Source organism: Thermobia domestica, chromosome 17 (genome assembly GCF_964235325.1).
Source record: "Thermobia domestica chromosome 17, izTheDome1.hap1.1, whole genome shotgun sequence".
Lineage (NCBI taxonomy): Eukaryota > Metazoa > Arthropoda > Insecta > Zygentoma > Lepismatidae > Thermobia > Thermobia domestica.
In genome coordinates, this window is record NC_137470.1 from 180,606,704 (window position 1) to 180,627,982 (window position 21,279).

General features: G+C 36.8%; 1 protein-coding gene across 1 annotated transcript in view; it reads right to left on the reverse strand.

The window, feature by feature from the left end:
• Nucleotides 1–6,775: 6,775 nt before the first annotated feature.
• LOC145674526 (transmembrane protein 208) overlaps nt 6,776–21,279 on the reverse strand; it is a 56,912-nt gene continuing 42,408 nt past the window's right edge. The window contains exon 6 of the mRNA XM_081744682.1: nt 6,776–15,495. The gene's annotated coding sequence lies outside the window, so the exon portion shown is untranslated. The remainder of the gene's footprint in view (nt 15,496–21,279) is intronic.

A 21,279-nucleotide genomic window follows, 5' to 3' on the forward strand; every position in this document is an offset into this window, starting at 1 on the left:
TTCACTTACCTCCTCCTCAATAAGGAAAAATGTGACAATATAGTAATAAGCCTATACCAGATTCAGTTGGTAACTGCTACTCTGCAACAGGCTCGTAACCAGACAGGGGCTAGGAAGGGCCTGGCTCTCCCTTAATTTTTCATGTCCCCTTCAGACCAAAACACAAAATGCACAATTTAGATATTTGTGTGATAATTTTTAATGACTTGGCCCCTTCTAACATATTTATGCCCCCCCCCCCCAAAGCTCTGTGGCTGGTTTCGAGCCTGCTCTGCAAGTAGTGTATCAACGGACGGACGTTAGAAGGGTGTAGTCAAAACGTTTTTAGAAATGAAGAGATCGATCGAAATAAGAATTATATACGAGTATATTTTAGACTGAGTCTAGTGTTATGCAGGAACGCATTTGGCGCTACCTTAATTTTTTGTAAAGTATATTTTTTATTCATGTAAATTCATTGAGTGGAACAGGGCTCATAGCGAGTCACTATTTTAACTAAAATTTACTTTTTTTTTTCAAGTTGGTCACTAAAAGTTACTTTTTTGAGAGGTAAAGTGACTTTTTCGTGTGATTTATGTTTTGCATTGGCAATTTTCTAAGCAAAATATAAAAACGAATGGAAAAAGGCAGAAACTTGTTACTCATTACTCTTCTGAAAGCTTCAGTACTTGCTGCCACATGTGAAACAATCAGCTTTATTCTCACTTCAGCTCTTATTTTCTCTAAAGCACAGTGGACGGTTGGTGAATGGTTAAGCTCTCAAGGTGGGGTTGAGAACCCTTCTGTGTCTATTCTTTCTTCTATCATAATTATCTTTTAGTTTTCTCTCATAATAGTTAACGCTCCCTTGAACGTTGTGTGTGTGTGTGTGTCTGTGTGGTTCATCATGTTCGTCTTGGGCTATGCTCCTTGTATGTTCTTCTTAAGAGTATGTGGTGAATTTGAATATTTCACGTTTTTGAGAACTCTTAATGCGAAGTTAAATATAATGTCTGGGATGAAGAAATTCGGAAATAGGCCAGAACTGGTTCCACTTACCAGAAGCTTTTTACATCTGCTAAATCTGATTACCGTAACACAAAGCTTATTTTGAAAACCTAAGAAAGGAGGAAGCTCAAAAAGAAGAAGTAAAGAAGAAACAAAACAACAAACAAAGAGAGAGGTGATGGCGAAATTGACAAAGGAAAAAAGGGGCATAATGAGATTTTGGTCATTTTTTCGTGTGTTTTTGGCCATTTTTGGTCACTTTTCAACTATTTACAAGAGACCAGACCACTATAAGCCCAGGTATTGTTAAAATTAGAGTATATTAAAGAAGACAAAACAGAAAGATACAATATATTTGTAAATTGAAAAACTGGATTTCTGGAAAACAACTTAATCAATGAATAATTTTCTTATGAAAGATATTCAGAACCAATAACGTAGACAGTAAGGGGCAGAAATGGAGATTAAGAGATCAAATAATATTACAACAATTAACGTTAACAACAGGTTTAGAATACTAAAATAATGAAATTGGAACTATGTACAGTATAAATTACTAAACGAATGTGAGTTCAGCATGGGACGAGGGAATTTTTTTCCAAGTAATATTTTGCAAAAATATCACCCACTAAAACTTGCTGGGGCGAATAAATTGAAATAATAGCAGAATTTTCCAAATAATTACAATAATTCGTATGTAATCAATTCATGTGTAATTACTGGGTAAAATAGTGGAGGTTAATTCCTAATACAGTGAAACCTCTCTTAACGGGCATCTCTCAATAGTGGACATCTTCATAAGAGGACAAACATTCTTATTCTTCCATTCCATAAATATGTGTGGTGTGGTGTTATGAGAGAGAGCCCCTCCATTTAGGGACACTTCTCACTTACCGATAAATAATCGTGTTCCACCGATGTCCGTTTTGAGAGGTTTCACTGCATTACTTAGTTTCATAATAATAATAATAATAAATGCTCAAATGTGCGAACTTTCTTTATTGAACCTAGCTGATATTATTATTATTATTATTATTTAGTAGTAGTAGTAGTAGTAGTAGTAGTAGTAGTAGTAGTAGTAGTAGTGTTCGTAGTAGTAGTAGTAGTAGTAGTAGTAGTAGTAGTAGTAGTAGTAGTGCAATAGTTGCGTAACAAAATATACTGTTCTCTTGTTTGAGTTTGTTTAAAAATTATATCACTATTCTGAGAGCACACCCCCCCCTTTTATTTTGAACACACCCCCAAGTAAAAATTTCTGGCGTACTTACTGTTAAGGAGCCTCTTGGAAGTGTCGCTCCCCCCATTTGCGGAGTTTCGTGCCATAGTAGTTATTCGTGCCTGATTCAAACTTCTCATTTTTCATTGAAGTATGTAAACACCCCCGAAAGTAAACTTCCCCTTGTAAACTTTGTCATCAGACATGACATATGCCGAATATTGGAGCTGAATAAAGTACTGACTTGCGAAATATAAACGAAACATCATGAGTCGTATTTGAGGAAAGAGTTAAAGAAAGAAAAGCGTCATCGTTTACTGGAGTTCAGGTGGTTGTTGACAAGTAGAAAAAATAGAACAGGTTTTGTTGCCGAGGATGAAGTTCGAACGACAAAGAACAAGCATCGATAATTAGGGGGTCACCAGAGCTTCCAAATGATGTACTACTTAATCCCCTTGCCTTCAGCTTGTTTTTGTTTCTTTTCCGCTTTCTCTCGTTGCTTCTGCAAAACGAACAGAAGTATTTTGTACATACTAAATCCTGGATTTCCATGTGGATAGTTTCTCAAGGCCACCTGAAGCTAATGAATTGTACACAAGACTGAGTGCTACTGAAGTTTGTTCTTTTAAATTATCTGTTAAACATTGTGCATTGACTGAAAATCCTCTTCCTAATTTGAATTTCGAATTTTCGTAAGAGAAGACCACTTTAACAATATCTTTAAATTACTTTACTTTGAAGTATCCAAAATTCTTTAGCCAAAAATCATTCAATAACTGACCAGTTCTAGAATATTGACTCGTAATTGCTTTAAAGTTTGGATTTCAACAAAACTATTTGAACTACCTCACAACTATATCTGCTTTACTGCCATGCAACCAATTATTTTTAACTAATTCAGCTAAAAGAGACTTCATCTAATTCATTCCAACATCAGAATCTACAGAAACATCAAGATCCAAACACGAAAGAGCTCTGATCAATTTACATTTATTCCATAAACCTTCAGCCAGCAACAGATCATTACTCAAGCCAGTGAAAGACGATCTTCCCCTGCGCACTCCTGGTTTATACCCAGTGCTGTAGTTCTAAAATTTTCAGAGGGCATACTCTGTTTTGTGATCATCTATAATTGTCATAAGAGATAGAAGGAATTTTTCTAATGAATAATGTAAAACGCATGTATTAATTCAATTAAAATATAGAAATATTACTGTTTTGTAGTCTAAAAGCATTTTAATGCTATTTTTTTATGACACTCCTTACTTATAGCAGACCATGAATCAGGGATGCAAATAAGCAACACAATTTTACTTGCACAAGAAAAAAGCTACTAGTCCACATCCCACAATAGAAATGATTTACTTATCTTCGGTATATCAAATACTCACCCGCACCGATGAATCACTCACCCCGGGCGAGTGCTTATTTGTATCCCTGCCATAAATAATATAAATGAGCTTAGGTATGGAGAAGAACCAACTCACTCTGAGAAGGAACAGAAAAAATCGCGCCCAATGTGCCAGAATTAAGAACATTATGCCCAAATTTAGCTCAATAAAATCTTTAAGACATGAGATTTCTTTTTTTCAATTAATAAATTCTGTATTGCTCAAAGTTACGTATTAACATTGGCATGATATTGGGAATATTCATATCTTAGTTTAAAAATATGGAACAAATTTGGTCCTTTTCAGTTGAGAACAAGGTTTTAAGGAATTAAAATATTACAGCCATCGACGTTCAAAACGCTTGAATATCCTCTCAGAACAAAAATGCACCATTTTGCATTGATCTATCCCCTCATCCTAAAACTAACAATTTTGTTTTGGCTCCTTCCTGTATAATAACATCTAAATAATTGTAGCTAGTAACAACAGTAAAAATGAAAATAGTTTCTTGTATGTGATTACAGGGTAGTTAGAAAAAAAAAACTTTTTTTTTCATCACTCATATTTGAACACCTGCTAAGAATATAAGAGAAAAAGGGTGATATAATCACTTTATCATTGAAGTCATAACCCGATTAAATAAATAAATATAAACAAAACAAAAGTGGAAAGTACTATACGCTTTGAAGCAAAAGGTATACTCTAATGACTACGATTAAGCAGCGCTGTGTATATCGTATACCATGCGAATGTGGCAGAGCATACATACGACAGACTGGATGTACGATAGGACAACGATGCAAAGAACACAACAGCTACATAAGACTTCAGCAACCCGAAAAGTCTGGACTAGCTGAGCTTAGCTTAGAGCTTGGACACAGAACTGATTTTACAAATACCACCATAGTAGCCAAGTGCAGCGATTTTGGGGACAGAACAATAAAGGAAGATATAGCTATCTCACGAGAAAGGAACAATCTCAATAGAGACAATGGGTTTTAACTCAGCCCTTTTCAGGAACAGAAAACAGGCATTCAACCAAGCAATTTTTCGTAGTCACAACAACCACCAATCAGAAGCCAGCATTTCTCTCGGTGAATCACAAGCTCCAATTTATAGCTCTGCCCCTAAGTAGTCACCATTTATACATGTCCATATCTCCGGTCTCCTCATTACAATCCCTGAAGATGAATGCAATGTACGCATTCGATACGTCGGATGTCAATACCTTCACCTTGTTGATTGCCCGAGAAAAGTTACTAAAATTACGTCGCCAGGAAAAATTGATTTAAGATTTAGATTTCTGGGCTTTCGGCATCTAAGACCATTTAGCTCATCACGTTTGAGGGATGACGTCCCTCGGCGAGTACACAATCCGGGGAAAGAGAAGGATGGAAGCAGCCTGGGACCTATAAGTTATGTACCACCCCGGCATTTGCCTGGTGTGAATGAGGAAAACCTCATTCATGCTGGCTGGCCTGAAAAAGCGTGTTACACTTTTTCGGCTGAGTGACCCCACCGGGAATCGAACCCGGGACCGCTTGCACAGAAAGCGAGAGCGTTAGCGACTACGCTACACGGGGCCACCCAGGAAAAAATGAATTCTTTCAAAAAGAAATCTTTATTTTCCACATCAATTCGTACACATGAACTTGAAGAACTAAAAATTTTTGGTTTTGCAAACTTATTTTGCATCACATTTTTTATCGCGTCCGATGAAATGTTGTAAAGAAATGGATCGAAAGGAGAAAATTAGTCTGAAATACATTAAGGAAAGGGTTCTACTTCTGAAGCAAGTGCTTTCAAAGTATGTAAGTTTAGTTTTGTAATTTTGGAGTCTTCCAACATACTTGACACGATCTGATAGCTCGAAGACCTCAAAACATACTTTACCTTTCCTCACACGTTGAATATACAATAGAATATACGGATAAATGTCAGTGACTTGCTGGGCACCACTACTATTTTCAAGCCAACACAGAAAACTTCAAGCCAACACTGGAAAATTATCTAAGCATCTATAGGTGTACTGGGCATGGCGTGCTGGAACATCCATAAATAAGTTATGCAGAACGATTCTTCAGTTCGTTACCTCTATTTCAGCCTTAAATGCTCCACGCATGCCCCGACCACAACTTCCTATATCAAGTATTACAGGATCATTTGGTAAATTTTGATATTGGACTTGAAAATATGCACAAATGTAAAGTTTACATTAGGGTCATCCATTGAAATTTGAATCATATTTTTTAAAGTCCAAGGGTGAAAGCGTCTCTTTGAAACCAATTAACAAGCAGAAGCTGTAGAATTCTTCAAAATGGCCCATGTCAAATAACGTATGCACGCTTCCCCTTTCACGGTACTCCAGAATCGCACATTTGTCTCTCCAAAAACTGAATTGGTTCACTTTTAATATGTGGTGAAAACCCATAAACTAAAATGTATACTATTTTGTCACGTTGAAGTTGCATTTTCTCAGCAATTTCACTGTTTGAGAACATAAGTGATACTTTCACATCTTTAGCAGCAGTGCCATTAGACTTGGAATACACTATGATACCACTTAAGCCAGAAGGTATTGGCTTGTTTTCTTTATTCACAAAAGCATACGTGATCCTAATATTGAAATGGACGTTGTTATCTGCATATGCTTGTTTAACATTCATATGACTTGTTACCGCCTGCCGTTTTATGTTCCTCAGCGAAAAAGGCAAATGTTGCAGGGAGCAAAAATTTGTCAACTAGTACTTCCGAAATCCATGATAAATAATCATCTAACAACCAGGAAAGATTGAACTTGGTCTTGAAATACTTAGAAATTGACATGCTTGTTTTGGTAGCTAAATAGGAACACTGGATAGAACGAACTCCCGACACCACAACTGCAATACCTCTCCACTTTCGATCTTTGCTCTGTAACGCGAACAACCACGCTAAATCAGCAGGAAATTTACTACGCACTCTGCCACTCTACTGGCCAAGCGTAAAACAAATTTGGATTCGTCTCAAACTGGAATTTCAGTTGAACAGCCAAATATAGTTTACTACTACTTCTAATCAACATAAGTAACCACAACATGAGTTGAAAATATGTTTCCACGTATCCTTGAATGTACCGAATGACTACTACATTAAACTTCATGGAGAGGAAGGAAATCTGCAAACAATAAAATAAGAAAAATAACCAAATCAATATCCTTTATTTCAGCTTTTCTCTTTACATCAAACAGACGAAAAACTTTAGTTTAGAAATTCTTAAATTTTCTACAACAAGGTAATAATTTAGTCCCTATATACAACATGGGTTATTTAAAATGATTTTTATACTTTCAGTACACAGAGTGATTAAGAACATTTTTTTTTAAATATATTTACATATGAAATAATTTTAGTTGAACTACTCGTGAAGTAAATCAATTATTCACAGAGTATAGTGCAGTGACCTTAGCATATTCAATGAATATTCAAGTAGGAAATTGAAACAGAAACTGATACGCTACATAATTTATTACTGTATTTACTTATTTATTTTCGTTCTTAGTGTTACATCTCCAATAAATTCAAATTATCACACTGTCAACCTGTCGTGATTGACCACCCTGAGATTCTAAATCTCATATTATGCAGCATTTGACCAAAGTCGTTACGTCGTAACAAGTAAATAGGTCTAAAACAAAAAATATTATAACAGCAACAAAATAGACTTATTTCAACTTTTTCAACAATCAAACAACTTATCATTTTCTCTGCATACTATTCCAAACATTATGCGATGTAAATTGACCAAATAACATATAATCGTAAATACAGGTAAGCTTGTATGATTTGAGTAGCAAAGAATTTGCTAATAGCCAAACTATCAAAAAATTCAGGAACTCCCACGACGCTTTTGACACTACATATACGCAGAAATCTCGAAAAGAAAAGTGCAAATTCCCAGCGTAGATCAAAATCCATAAATGCGTAATTACAAGAAAGCTATACATTTCTAAATTCTACGTAAAGGGTATATACGTGCACTGTTAAACTACTGTACGACTACAAAAATTAATACTGTTCTGTTTAACTAATATTGAAAATTTCTCTATTAATTTACCTTCGATACTTTGTCCCCTTCCCGTGGCAATGGAATTTTCATCACGTTAGGGATTAAACGCAGTATTAAGCCACATATCAACCCCAGCGATAATTCACGATGCCCAAATACAGAGAACTTGTTGTAAGTACTAACACCGTATGAAAATTGAAAATTAAGGCGTAAAACACTAAAAATAGAAAATAATTAACAGTAATCCGTATCCAAATTATACGTAGTCATCCATATAAATGTAATCAATTTCTTTTAATAAAAAAATTGACGAGACAAAAACTGGATTTCAATTATAGGTGTTTTTATAAAACGTAGGAGACAAGCCAAAGGTTTAGTTACTGCAAAATCTGATTCCAAGCAATAGAGTAAGAGGAAGACTACAAATGCTATGGGACGCGCCCTGTGTATAATTATTGATCAATCTTTTAATAAGTTTTTACACTTCGGACTGTGTAATTCTTCTACGTCAAGCTATATTAGTCTTCCTCTGTATGTGTTTTCCGTAACATGCCAATTGACAATACTAAAACTTCGAAACTAGTATTGAATGCTTTTGACGAACGGATGATGAGTATCGTATTTTGTTATTTGGCGAACAGGAATCCATATTCAAGAAAAAGAAACAGGTTTAGATAGATCATTTATTAGAAGTATTTAATGCAGAGATGGATGATGTCACGTGATAAGAAGTGACACCAGAAAGTTCGTAAGGTTGAGCAGGGTTTGGAGGAAAAATGCCCAGGGAACATCAGATGCCCATATAAGAGGTATTTTGGGAGTACGACAGTCTCAAACTCCTTTTACCTTAAACTCATTAGCCCTGACTTCACTACTGATAACAGCCAAAGAAAACTCACCGCGGTCAGCAACAGGCTAAACAAGTTGATAATATTGCAAATTCGCCTTCAAGAATTAACCACTTCGGTAGGAGGAAAAGTAATTGTGGACGGTCTAGAGTTGCCGAAGAGTTTGCAGGCAGGAACTCGAACCCTTTCATTAAATAACACGCAGAATTCTTTAAAAAGTCAAAACAATATCGAACATTGGTAGCTGCACGTGAAACTTACCTAGTTATATTTTTCTTGTATACACAATTATTTTAACAGTTTCTGTGCGAAAGCGAAGTTTCTAAAAAACATTTCTGAAAGGATAAAAATCATTTGAACTAACCTTCGTATCACATTTGCACTAAATTTCAATCACCTTTAGTCATACGTACTTGAATATATACATACATACACACACACACACACACACACACAAATATATTCAAGCGCCCTTGCGCTTTCATCCACCTTGCAATGTAATGAATTTTATTAGAGAAAACAGAAAAAAGGAATGATTACATATACGTACATGTGTCAAAAGTATTGCATAACTGTCTCTCGATTGACTGTAGGTGGAAGAAATTGATAACTAGTGGAATCGAGCTACGATCTTCAAGGTAGTGTTTCTCATCTATGCATTCAGTTTTAATTAACCGAAAGAAATAATTATCAGGCAACATAATATAGTAACCACAGCAAGATTTTGTTAACAATATACGTTTATTTAGCCATACTTTTCTTATTCCGTCAGACAGTAATTTAGAGATGGAAGATATAAGTGGAAGTATGTTACATTGTAGGTGTTCCTGAACATTTCAAAAAAATGCTGCTGAATATCTCATAGTTTATCAAGATAAGTATGGGCTTTCGTTCGAATCTTTTTTAGTTTTAAGAACAATTAGTAAAGTAAAACTAGTAGATTCATCTATCAACTTTGGCAAGAATGATCATATGCAAGCAATCATTAACACAGTAACGGTACCTAATATATATACACCGGGTGTTAATGAACCCAGTGTCATACATCTAGAAGATGGTTCTTTAACTAATATAAATAAAATACAGAATTTGTGTCTGTCTGTCTGTGTCTGTGTGCGACCTGGGGACCAGGCGAGTGGACGAAGAGTTACCAAATTTTGGTAACGGATACCTTGATCTAGACCTGAACGAAGAGATTAAAAAAAAAATCGAAACAGTGGTGTCTCGGGGGGGGGGGGGGAGCATTTGCCGGGACATGTAAAAGTAGTAGAAAATGACCGATATTAGTGTCAAATCCATAGTTTTCGCGGTCGCTGAGATCAATTGCAACACTTCCATTAGCGGTAACTTTCAAATTCAGTTACCACTGTATGTGGTCCAGAGGTCACCTGCGGGGGAGGGGTTACCAAGACATGTAAAAATAATCCAAAATGTTCGATATTAGTGTCAAATCATAGTTTTCGCGATCGCTGAGATGAATGGTGATATTTACACTTTCGTTGACTTCCAAATATAGCCCCTATCGGCTGGGGGTCAGAGGCGTTTTTTTTTTTTATTTATTCGAACCAGGGGATCTCAGGGACGTTTACCGGAATATGTAAAAGTAGTACAAAATGACCGATATCTTTTCTTTCGTTGTTCAGTTTGTTTACATAGATATTTTATCTCACCCATGCGAAGAATGGATATTTCAGATACTGTCAAATAAATGGGAAAAGTTCTTTAAAAAAGCATGTGCTGGAAAACACCACTTTTCCAAGTTATAAACCGCCGAGAATGCGAAACATCACGAATTACAACGCCCTGGTTTGAAAATTACGAGAATTCTCGCAAGCAGTTCAAAGAATTATATAATAACTATATACGCTCCATCTAAAAATCCATGTTTCACAATCCTACGGTATCGACGCAAACGAATTGTATTAAGTAAGCTGGGGAACGGGGGATACACTTTTTAAGTACTAATTGAGTACCCGTTGCGAGGGTATCAGAGGATTATGAAGCATGAATACAGTAGAATCCTTAAACTTGGCATTCGATAAACCGACAGTCAGGCTAACTCGGTCACAACCTGGCAAGGCGATAAAACCCCGCGCAGACTCGTTTTAAGGTAATTGCCGGGTACTTTTCTGAGGCCTGTCTTATAAGATAAATTACTCTACACTGTGTATCCATTAATTTTCATTTTCACGTATAGTAAAGGCTTTATGGCTTCATAAAGTACGCACTTTTCTTTTGTTTAAGGGTAATTGGGCAGTTTATTCTCTGTTCTATTCTCAAACAACCAATGCATATACAAGTACAGTACTGTATTTTCTGAGGAAATACTCGTACTTATTCTTTTTTAACCCTATTCCCGATAACCTGGCATTTTCACAAACTCGGCTACCCTTCGGTTCACATTAGGCCGAGCTTTCAGTACCCAACTGTATTTAGATAGAGAGAATACTAATAACAGTGTAATTCCTTTAACTGTTTTTTAGAAGTTCCACAATTTTTAAGCAAGGGTGTTTTAAAAGGTGATGTTTCGCATTTTCGGCGATTAATGATTCTAAAACGAGGAATTTTCCGACCGATGTTTATTAAAATTCTTTTCTTTCATTAGATAAAGGAATCACTCTTAAATTTATGACACAGTTCATGAACACCAAGTATACATATACATATTAAAGAAACCATAGAAAATTTGTACTTGAAGTACAAAGCATACTTGGCAAGAAGCAAGAAATTCTTGAGGTTCTACATAGAAATTAAATGGAAATCTTGTAAGAAAATTTGTCATTGGCTACATTAATTTTAATAATAATTGAAATGAAATCTTTAGCTTTACGTCCCACGATTATGCAGGCTAGGCTAAAGAAGACGCTGATGATGAGAAATGAATGAAATGAAGAAAGTGGCAGGAAACGAGAGAATCCGTGTAGACGACGTTTGTTCACCGCAAAACTCACTTGACGCGAGCCCGGATCGAACCAGAGACCCCAGAGGTGAACGCTCTACCACTGAGCCAGCGCAGCCCTTTTAATAATTGATTTATGTACACGAATTAACTCACATGTGTCGAAGTATTTTTTCATCCTCTCAAGGAATTTAGTTCTCCCTATTTAACAAGACTGTTACAGACGTTTAACTTGAAAGACGAACCACAGATTACAAGCGTAAATTTACTGTCATAGCTACGTTTCCTAGTCATAAATATTAATTCTCTTAAACAGCTCCTTAAATAACACTAAGAACAGTACAATTCAACTTGTATAGATGCCCTTGCTCTAAGTCTGATTAGTTACACTTCGACTGAAACATAAATTGTAACACAAGTTAATAGTACGTGTACTGGAAGTTACTTCTAGGTATCACAGCACACGTAAACCTCCCATCTCTTTGTGCGTGTGTACCTGTCTATAACTGACTTGTTTTTATACGATATACAGTTACTTATACGACTTATTATATATTTATTGCAATTTATCAATCTCTGTAACTTCAATAGGTTTTCTGTGCAACAAATAAGCACATTCTCCCTACAATATTCGTATGGAAGCAAGGCAATCCGGTTTAACTTTTCTACCGACAAAACTTTACACACTGGGCGTGTGAGAATTGTTTAAATTACTTCAGTTGCTGAACTGCTGTAGGAAAACAAAGGTTAATTTGCCACTTTTCAAACCAGAACGTTAGAATTTTGCAAGTGTAGCGCAAATTAGTCTTCACAGTTCATTTTTGCTGTTGTCGACATAACTGAGTCAACAGAATTCACACTTGAGCCTTAAGATGTAGCCAAAGGTCAAATATTCTCTTTCAGAAGTATACGAAAATATTGCACGCCTTTAGTTCAAAACATGTTACCAACGAATTCTGAGATGACTAAAACGTTGCTTAACTGAATTGTTAAAGACTAACAGAATACTTAAGTAGTTTCATTGCCAATAAGGCTTCAAAGAACCAAAAATGGCTTAATTATGCATGATCTTTTGATCAGGTAATACTGGTTTACAGTGTTCTTAACATTAATGCGAAAACTACTGCTCGCTCCGTTATTTGTGCTAATTACCAGCCAATCGAGAGACTAATTCTTAACAATAATACCCAGCACCATTAAAGATAAATTTGTCTTTTACAGGTCAGTAGAACGTCGAAAATCCGAACCGTTTCAAATGTATTTACATCAGCGAACATTTTGATGTATTTTATAAGGATCAGAAGAGGAGTCCAGCTATACGAAGACACACAATATAATCTAAGAAAATGCAGTACTGTATTAAACAAGTGAATCTCAAAATAAAAAATGATTCATCGACTAAAAATGATGCTACTTTAAAGCAGTACCGTAATAATAAAATTGAGCGTGCTTCTAAGATTTTATGGATCTTGTTTTCGTTTAGATATTTACAATGACTGACTTGGGATTTTCGACGCGCCGTATTTAGACGTCCAGGTTTTCGATGCTCTACTGTCTAATAATATTGCTTGGTCGCAAGTACTGGAAAGCAAATACATCCATTTGCCATTTTCTTACAGTGTAGTCTTAGTTCCGTGTGCGGATTGTTTCAATTAGGAAAACAACAAAAATACAATAGTGTTTCAATTTAACAACAAAAACTGTATACAACTTAAAAATTTGTATCACACTTTCTACAATGTTTAGTTTTATTTATTTATTTATTATGAAGAGAGCCTCCTTACTTTTTAAGTATGTAAAAGTGACCCAAAATAGCAGTTTAATTGTATGTGAAAAAAGTTTAATATTTACTTAGCATTTTGTTTTCAAAATTCACCTCCTGTTTGGCATATAGATCTCAATATCTTACAATGATGAAATTTCACTTTCACAAATCTTGATTCTTCTACCGTGCACTAAAAATTAATTTCGATGTTTCAACCTGTGTTTTCTTCAAGGCAGTGACATACGGAAGGGGAACCGCCCCTTCAATACCTGAGAAGTTATTAAGAAACTTCAGCATTAACAATTAATTCATTATTATCAAGTTAAAATTAAAAAATACGGTTTATGCATTCCATAAAACAAAATATATGATATTACATCAATATCATATATAATCCAATGATCAACAAATATCAGTGCACGGTACAAAAGCAATGACTCAAGATATTAAAAATCAAGTCCGCAGCCAAGAAATTGCAATTAGCACGATTTCGTATGCTTCACTTTCAATGATACTGTCAAAAATTAAAACACATTGTTTGGAATTTTTATTTATAATGATAATAATATAAAAACTGATGAACACAAAGACCGTATTTAACATCTTACATGTTTCATTATTTTGTTTTATACAAAGGAGAGGCCTTCAACCAAAGGAAGGGCTGAGAGATGCTTAATGAATATTGTTTGAGAATTACTGCTGCAAGTTACTCAATTTAACTTTGTGAAGAGTGTTTCGTTGCTTTGCCAATTTATGGGAAACCAACTAGAGTACTGTTTCACAACTTTCTTTTCATCCTCTAACAATTTCTTACCATGTAGCTAAAGGAATTTTGTTTAACTAGTATAGAAAATTTCGCCATATAAAAATAGTCGGGTAACGTCATTTAAGCCATACAATCCAACCAAAATTTTACGTCTGGTTCCGGACCTATCTCTAATTATCTAGCCCTTATTGATACATTTGATATACAGGGTGTTTCAAAAGTCCCTTAGCACCCCTTTTAAAATCTGTACGGATGTATTTACATTGAACTTGATGTAGCAAATCTACAATAGAGCTAGAGGCACACCTTTTGGATGATGATTCGTGGACGGACGCCATCTTGAATTTCAATTTTTCATTTAAAACGATAGGTCGGTCATGTGAAACATGACTTCAGGCTAGAATTTGCTCAGGATGTTAAATCTGAAATCAGATTTCATGTATCTTTATTTAGTCAGAAGTTATTCCTCTTTAGTTGGTGATTATTTCTCTTTTTGCAGGCGGTAGACAATGCCGTTATCAACTGAGGAACGCATCCAGATCGTCAAACCGTGGGGTGCGAGAAGTGCCCGTCCAGTAGCAGCCGATTTCAATCAGCGTCATCCACAACGTCACCCTGTGCCACATGTGGAGCACAATGTGTAACAGATAAACAATTGTCGTTGTCCATAACTTATCACGAAATGAAGATACATGAAATCCGATTTCAGATTCGGAATCCTGAGCAAATTCCAGCCTAAGGTCATGTATCACATGACCCACCTATCGTTTGAAATAATAAAAAATTCAAGATGGCGGCCGTCCGCGAATCATCATCCACAAGGTGTGCCCCTAGCCCTGTTGTATATTTCCTAGATTTCCTAAATTCAAGGTATTCAATATAAATACTTCCGTACGGATTTTGAAAGGTGTGGTAAGGGACTTTTGAAACACCCTGTATTTGCATTAACAGAGGTATTTGTTTAACGCGAGTACCTTGCATAATCCCTTACTATCACAGCTCAATTCTGATAGTTGACAGAATTTTATGAAGAACAAACGAAATATTTATATTTCTTACAAAGAATAATGATTGAGTACATCTACTACTTAAAGCAAGGAAGATGTTACACCTTATGTAGACTGCAACAAGCGTATAACTGAAATAGATGCTTAACACAGGACTCACATATCTGTATTTCTTCTATTATTACAACAAAAACAATGAAATAATTACAGCTTTTTACATTTTTTTACCTTTATAACTCTGAAGTTACAACCTTATAAACAAAAATATTGCGGACTAGATTATTTTTCAATATTCATCTAAACCTTTAACACCTGTTCTGTAATAATTACTGACAACTGCTTCACTGGGATAAGGAGGCGCTGAATAAGCTTTTATTTCAAGCATACTCTAAATATATTACAAACTTGGATTGGGCAAGTCCTGATTCTTTTTTCTATATCAGACAATATTCTTCCGAATTGGAACGAAGAATGCAAGCGATTTTCTTCTGCTTTGCTTCGACGATGGAAGCTCTTAAAATCACACGTTAATCTCTTGAACACTTATATAATAGTCACAGCATACGATCTGCAAAATTCAAAAGATATCTGTTTTATTTTAAGTATTAGAGAATACATAAAAACTCACACTTATGTTAATAAATAAATATATAGTGGAACTGTGTATGTTGGCCACCATTAGTTCCATTGCAAAGTGGCCAACTAACAGAAAATGTATTATTTTTAAAACTAAAGCTATTATAAACAGTATCTCAAAAAGAACGCCGGATTCGAAAAGCCCGTTATTTTTAGTTTTAGTTGTTGGTAACACTATTTTTTCATGATATCTTATCAGTGATCATTGAGGTTATGTTTTGATACTGTGTTTTTGCTTTCCAGGTCAGTGTTTGTCGAGTATCGTCCTGGAAAGATACAATGCAGAACAGAGAGTGTTGATTGTTAAAACTCACTACAAGAATGGTTAAAGTTTCGCGGAAACTGTTCGGAAACTCCGTACGATTCTTGAACAAAACAATTCACCAAATGAATCCTATGTTCGTTGGTTGATCAAGAAATTTAAACAAACCGATTCAACAGTAGATATCAAAAGCCCTGGACTCCTTCGAAGTGGCCGGAGTGAGACAAATGTTGTTGCTGTGCGTGATTGTTACTGTGAACCCGGGAAAATCATGTCGCCGGTGTGCTCAAGAAATGCGCATGTGTCCAGCAACAATGCACAGAACCTTAACAAAAGATTTGCACTTACACCCGCACAGAGTTCAGTTAACACAGGAACTTAAACCAGCAGATCATGGAAAACGGCGGCAGTTTGTGCAATGGATCCTGGAAAAGGGACGAGAGGGCTATGGTGTCACAACGCGTATCATTTTCTCAGATGAAGCTCTCTTCCATTCAAACGGCTTTGTTGAACAAGCATAACTGCAGAATATGGAGAGAAGAGAACCCAGGAGTAATTCACGAAAAAGACACACATTTTCGGCGAGTTACGGCTTGGTGTAGGATTTGGAGTGACGGCTTAATCGGTCCTTACTTTTTTGAAGATGAACAAGGAGAGGCTGTCACACTGAATGGAGTTCATTTTCGAACGATGCTCACTGCTTCCCTTTTGGCCCGGTTTGGATCAAAATGAACATTGACAATTTATGGTTCCAACAAGACAGTGCAATTGCCACACTTCAGGAGAGACAATCGCTTTGCTGCGTGAAAAGTTCCCGGACAGATTAATCTCGTAACGAGGAGGCCAAACTTACCCACTTCGTTTTTGTGACTTCCTATGGGTACGCTAAATCACGAGTTAACCAGAACAGACCCTGTAATCTGTTGGAACTGAAACAAGAAATTCGACGTGTCCTCGACGAAGTTGATGGGGAAATGTGTGAGCGGGTGGTGGTTAATTTCATGGACTGAGCGATCGCATGCAAAGCGAACTGGTGTCATATGCCCGATATTGTCTTTTAAGTTTAAGCCTGGACATCTCCTGAAGAGAATGGCGTGTTTTGTTTCCTTCTTTCAAATAAATAAATTCGACTTATAAGAGTTTCAAATCCAGTGTTTTTTAAGACAACCTTTACGTGCGCTTTTATTACAACATCTAAATTATTACTAATTATTATTATTATTTATAAGTTAGGTTATATTTTATAAACAATATATGGTAAATTATTTCCAAAATATAATTGTTTCGAATACTCGAATAACGAATGTTCGAAGAATCCAATTTTAACAACACTAGTCTAAACCGATACGAGAAAGCATAACTTTATTCATCACTAATGCCAATTACCCGCTTCGCTGGGTTAAAATAAGTAAAGCCTACATAAATAAAAATGAAAGTGAAGTGGAACTCTATATATATTGTAAAACTTTGTCCCATATAGGTATAGGTATAGCGTTAATAAAAAAGAGTGTCCGGAATCGAGTCCCACTACCGGCTTTTATTATAAAATTTACACTACAAAAAGTATTTTTACAAAATAATGTACAAACAATCTCTTCAAGTTGCAAGGTTAGTTACAGGTAGTCTTTGACCGTAAGGTCGCAGACAGGATCTCTACAGAGCCTCGTGGCAAGCAGAGGGATGGTTAAGTGGCCAACAGAGTTTCGTAACAGGCTAAGCGGCTGAGGTTAGGATTCCCAGACAAAGCCTCGTAGCAGGCTAAGCCAGGAGATGGGACAGGCGTAGTCCCGTAGCAGACTAGAGGCCTTGAGTTAGGTTACTCCTATTGTTCCGTGGCAAACAGTAGGAGGGACACCAGAGGACTGGTATAGAATTGCCGTCGTCCAGCTAATTTATAGAGTTCCTTGGGTGGCGGTGGCGCTGCTGCTTCGTTGTTATCGTCTGCTCCACGGGAGGGGACAGAAGCCCGTCGTCTGCAGGTGATAGAAAATCCATCTGGGGTGTGGAATACTCTTGCTAAACCATGTGGTGGTGTTTGTAAACAGTGGCGTGAAGAGTTGTTTACACACATCATCACGTGGGACATTACAATATTATATAATATTCCTCTCCTCATCCTTCCCAAGTTACGGGGATGAGTTTGAATTTAAACGGCATCGGAAGTGTCACTGTTCCCACCGACCCCTAATCTATGGATTCGATACTAACATCGGTCATTTTCGATCATTTTTAAATATCTCCACCTCCCCTACGTTGCACCGTCAAAGTGAACAGATAAAAACACTTCAAGGCGCGAACCTCATCTGTGTTGAAAATTTGATTGAGATCGGACGGGCGGTTTAACAGTTAAGTCAAAAACACAGTCACTTCCATTTTTATTTATATAGATTGGAAGAAACCAATTCAAAAAAGGCTAGTCTTTTCAAATTCACGGAAGTGTTGACCTTCCAGTCAACATACTAGGAGGCAAGGGCACCGATCCTGGGGTGGCCGAGGGGGCCCGGGTCCCCCTAAAGCTCATGTGGGCCCCCTATTCTATATTTCAATATACAATATTTGGCATAATTTAAGTGCAATTTGTTTTTAAATCTTCATACATATACCTTCTGCATCTGAATGCTCCCCCCCTCCCAAATTTAAAGACTTCGGCGCCCTTGCTAGGAAGATGATCTAAAGGATCGCTGCAAGTCAACACGACTTATGAAACGCTTAAAATACAGATTTTGTTTCCTAGAAGCATCTTTGTAATTTTTACAGAATAAACAACGTCGCTTGATGACACCAATCTTTGTAATGTGGTAGCTCAGCATCAGGTGTTGAATTTGTATTTCGCACCCACTTCATAATCTTTTTATCTCTGTATTTTCCAGGTTCACCTAAACATAATACAAGAATATTAACACCCACCACGTGCTGAATGTTAGCCATCTTTGCCACCGTTTAGAACGATACACCCGAATTCATCGGGAGCCACCGATTGGATCAATATAAGGAGACGGTCAACCAATACAGCAATGCTGGAAGAAGGTCGAATTCTGCAACTTTGTGAGAAGACACTGTGAACATCCTGTAGTCACCCCATGGACTGACATTGACCCGGAAAGAGGAGATCATGAAGATGACTTTGCACCAACGAGTTAATCCAAGGCTCTCGCAGACCGACTTCTAGCGGGAAAACGAAACGGAGGACCGACGGGGAGCTTTGGAGAGGAGCAAGCGTTTTAGGACTTAGACATATTCATATCACGAACTTTAAATGTGCTAGACTTGGTGCGAGTGAGCTGTCTGATGTGAACGTACTGTTACGGGATGCGAACCAAGGATCACCTGGGACAGTTTTTTTTTATTCATGCTGGGAGTTCAATCTTTATATGGCAGAAGCCAAGCATTCACTTACTGGGAGCCTAGCAGCCGCAGAGTTCGTCGCCTCTGGATGTCATTAACATAGTTCATTTACTCATTGTAGCCTCAACGTTATAGAAAGTCAACGTTTGCTTTTCTGTTTGTTTAGCACAAGAAAGCTATCGTAATTAGTCAACATTTTGTAATAAACATTGGTAGTTACCTTCCCTCAACCTTTGTCCAAACTTCGCTTTCGTGAACACACTCACATACGTCAAGTCAATGTTTGTTTTTGATAACTTCAGTCACTTCTCCAAGTTTTGTGTCTTGCTAGCTCTCACAGTCGTGTCAACGTCTGGGCAATTATCCGTTGCGTACAGCCACCTTATGGTTATTGACGTATCTAGGAAGTACCGACCCAGGAAATGTTTGTTTCCTAACAAATTGAGCTTTGCCTTTCTCCTGATTTTCGAGATGGATTTGCAGCTATCGTCAGCTCTAACTGCATCAGGAAATACGGACTTTGTCTATTCTGGGTTCATGACCACCACCAGATGATGTAGTGGGTGTGATGATATACTATCAATTGAGGTCAAAGGGATAGCCGGAACAAAACGGGTCGAGAAGTGACGAACACGGTCTTTTGCTTTTGGTCGTGTGTTGGGTCCTGTTAGAAGACGCTTCGCTATTATTGCAGGATAAGTCTGCCGTCGCTATCAGTGAAAGTGAGAAAGACGACCATGTATCTTCATCGTATGGGGTAAGACTGATCCACGATAAGTTGTAATCCTAGTACTTTCATCTCCTCTTAATATCTGTTTGCTACCAATAGTATCTATTACAAATCATGAGTCTCATTTCTAGTACTCATTGCTAAAAACCTATATAAAATTTGGTTATAACTTCATCTCTTATTTGATGCTTTTGTGACGCCCAGTAGCACCCACTGACACTCTGTGTACCTTTACACTACTAATACAGTGAAGGAATATGGGCTACTATAACCTACACCTCCCCTGCTGTCAGCGAATTGTAGTATATCAAGAACGAGCAATGTTTCATATAAAAATAGGTTAAATACGCTACACTATCCATTTTTTACGATTAACCTTGATTTAGTGGTACATTTATTATTTGAAATTTCTCAATCTGTGTGTTTATTTTGATGCATTTATGATTGATGACATATCAATATTTAGTAGCTTTTCATAAACATAGAGTCGCTTTACAATGGATGTCATTCTTTATAACCTTGGTGTTGCATAAAGACGAAGAAAGAAACTAATCGGATGACAGTGAGATTCTTTTGAGAACATCACTCGTTGCCATTAGTTATCTCCCCATCCGACATGTTCCTATCGCCATATATATCATTTACGTTTCTGGCGAGCAGTTACAAACATCACAAATATCATCAGCTTTCTGGTATAGTCTCGCTTTGTTTACTCGTCTGTAAACAGATTCACAGGTAACTGCCCTCCTGTGGGATACAAAAGATAGTTTAGTTTTAGAGAGTACGAGTGACGACAGTTATAAGATAGAAACGGGTCATGTGCTGCTAATGCCTTCCTCCGAAGGCCTCTCTGCATAACGTCTACTAACAATAGGAACTGAATGAGTTGAGTTGAGTTGATTTTAGTTTAGCGTCCCTTCCAGCAGCGAGGCTATATGAGACGTGGACCTACTGATTAACGTGGAATCCAAACCACATGAGCTCCCGCCGGGAATCGAACCCGGGTCTCCCACGCCAAGGGCGCGTACGCTAACCGCTTAGCCACGGAGGAGCTGAATGAGAATTGAATAAAATTGAAGAGTAGGAATTGAATAAAACACGAATTGAACTAGTATCGAACACGTTAGTTTTAGTAATACTATAAAACTATTGTTCATTGTTAATAGAATACTCAACAAGCAAAACTTATATTGCATTATAAAAAGAGTAACAATTTGTGATTTCATATATGCAAATAAGAAAGTAGCGTATTCTTAAGAGTTATAGCCTGCAGATAATTACAAGTAGTCCAAAAAGTAACATGTTGCCCAGTTTGAAATTTTGGTGCCAAAGGCACTTACAAAGCTGCCCAACCGGCCACACTGGCTGGAGGTGCAATT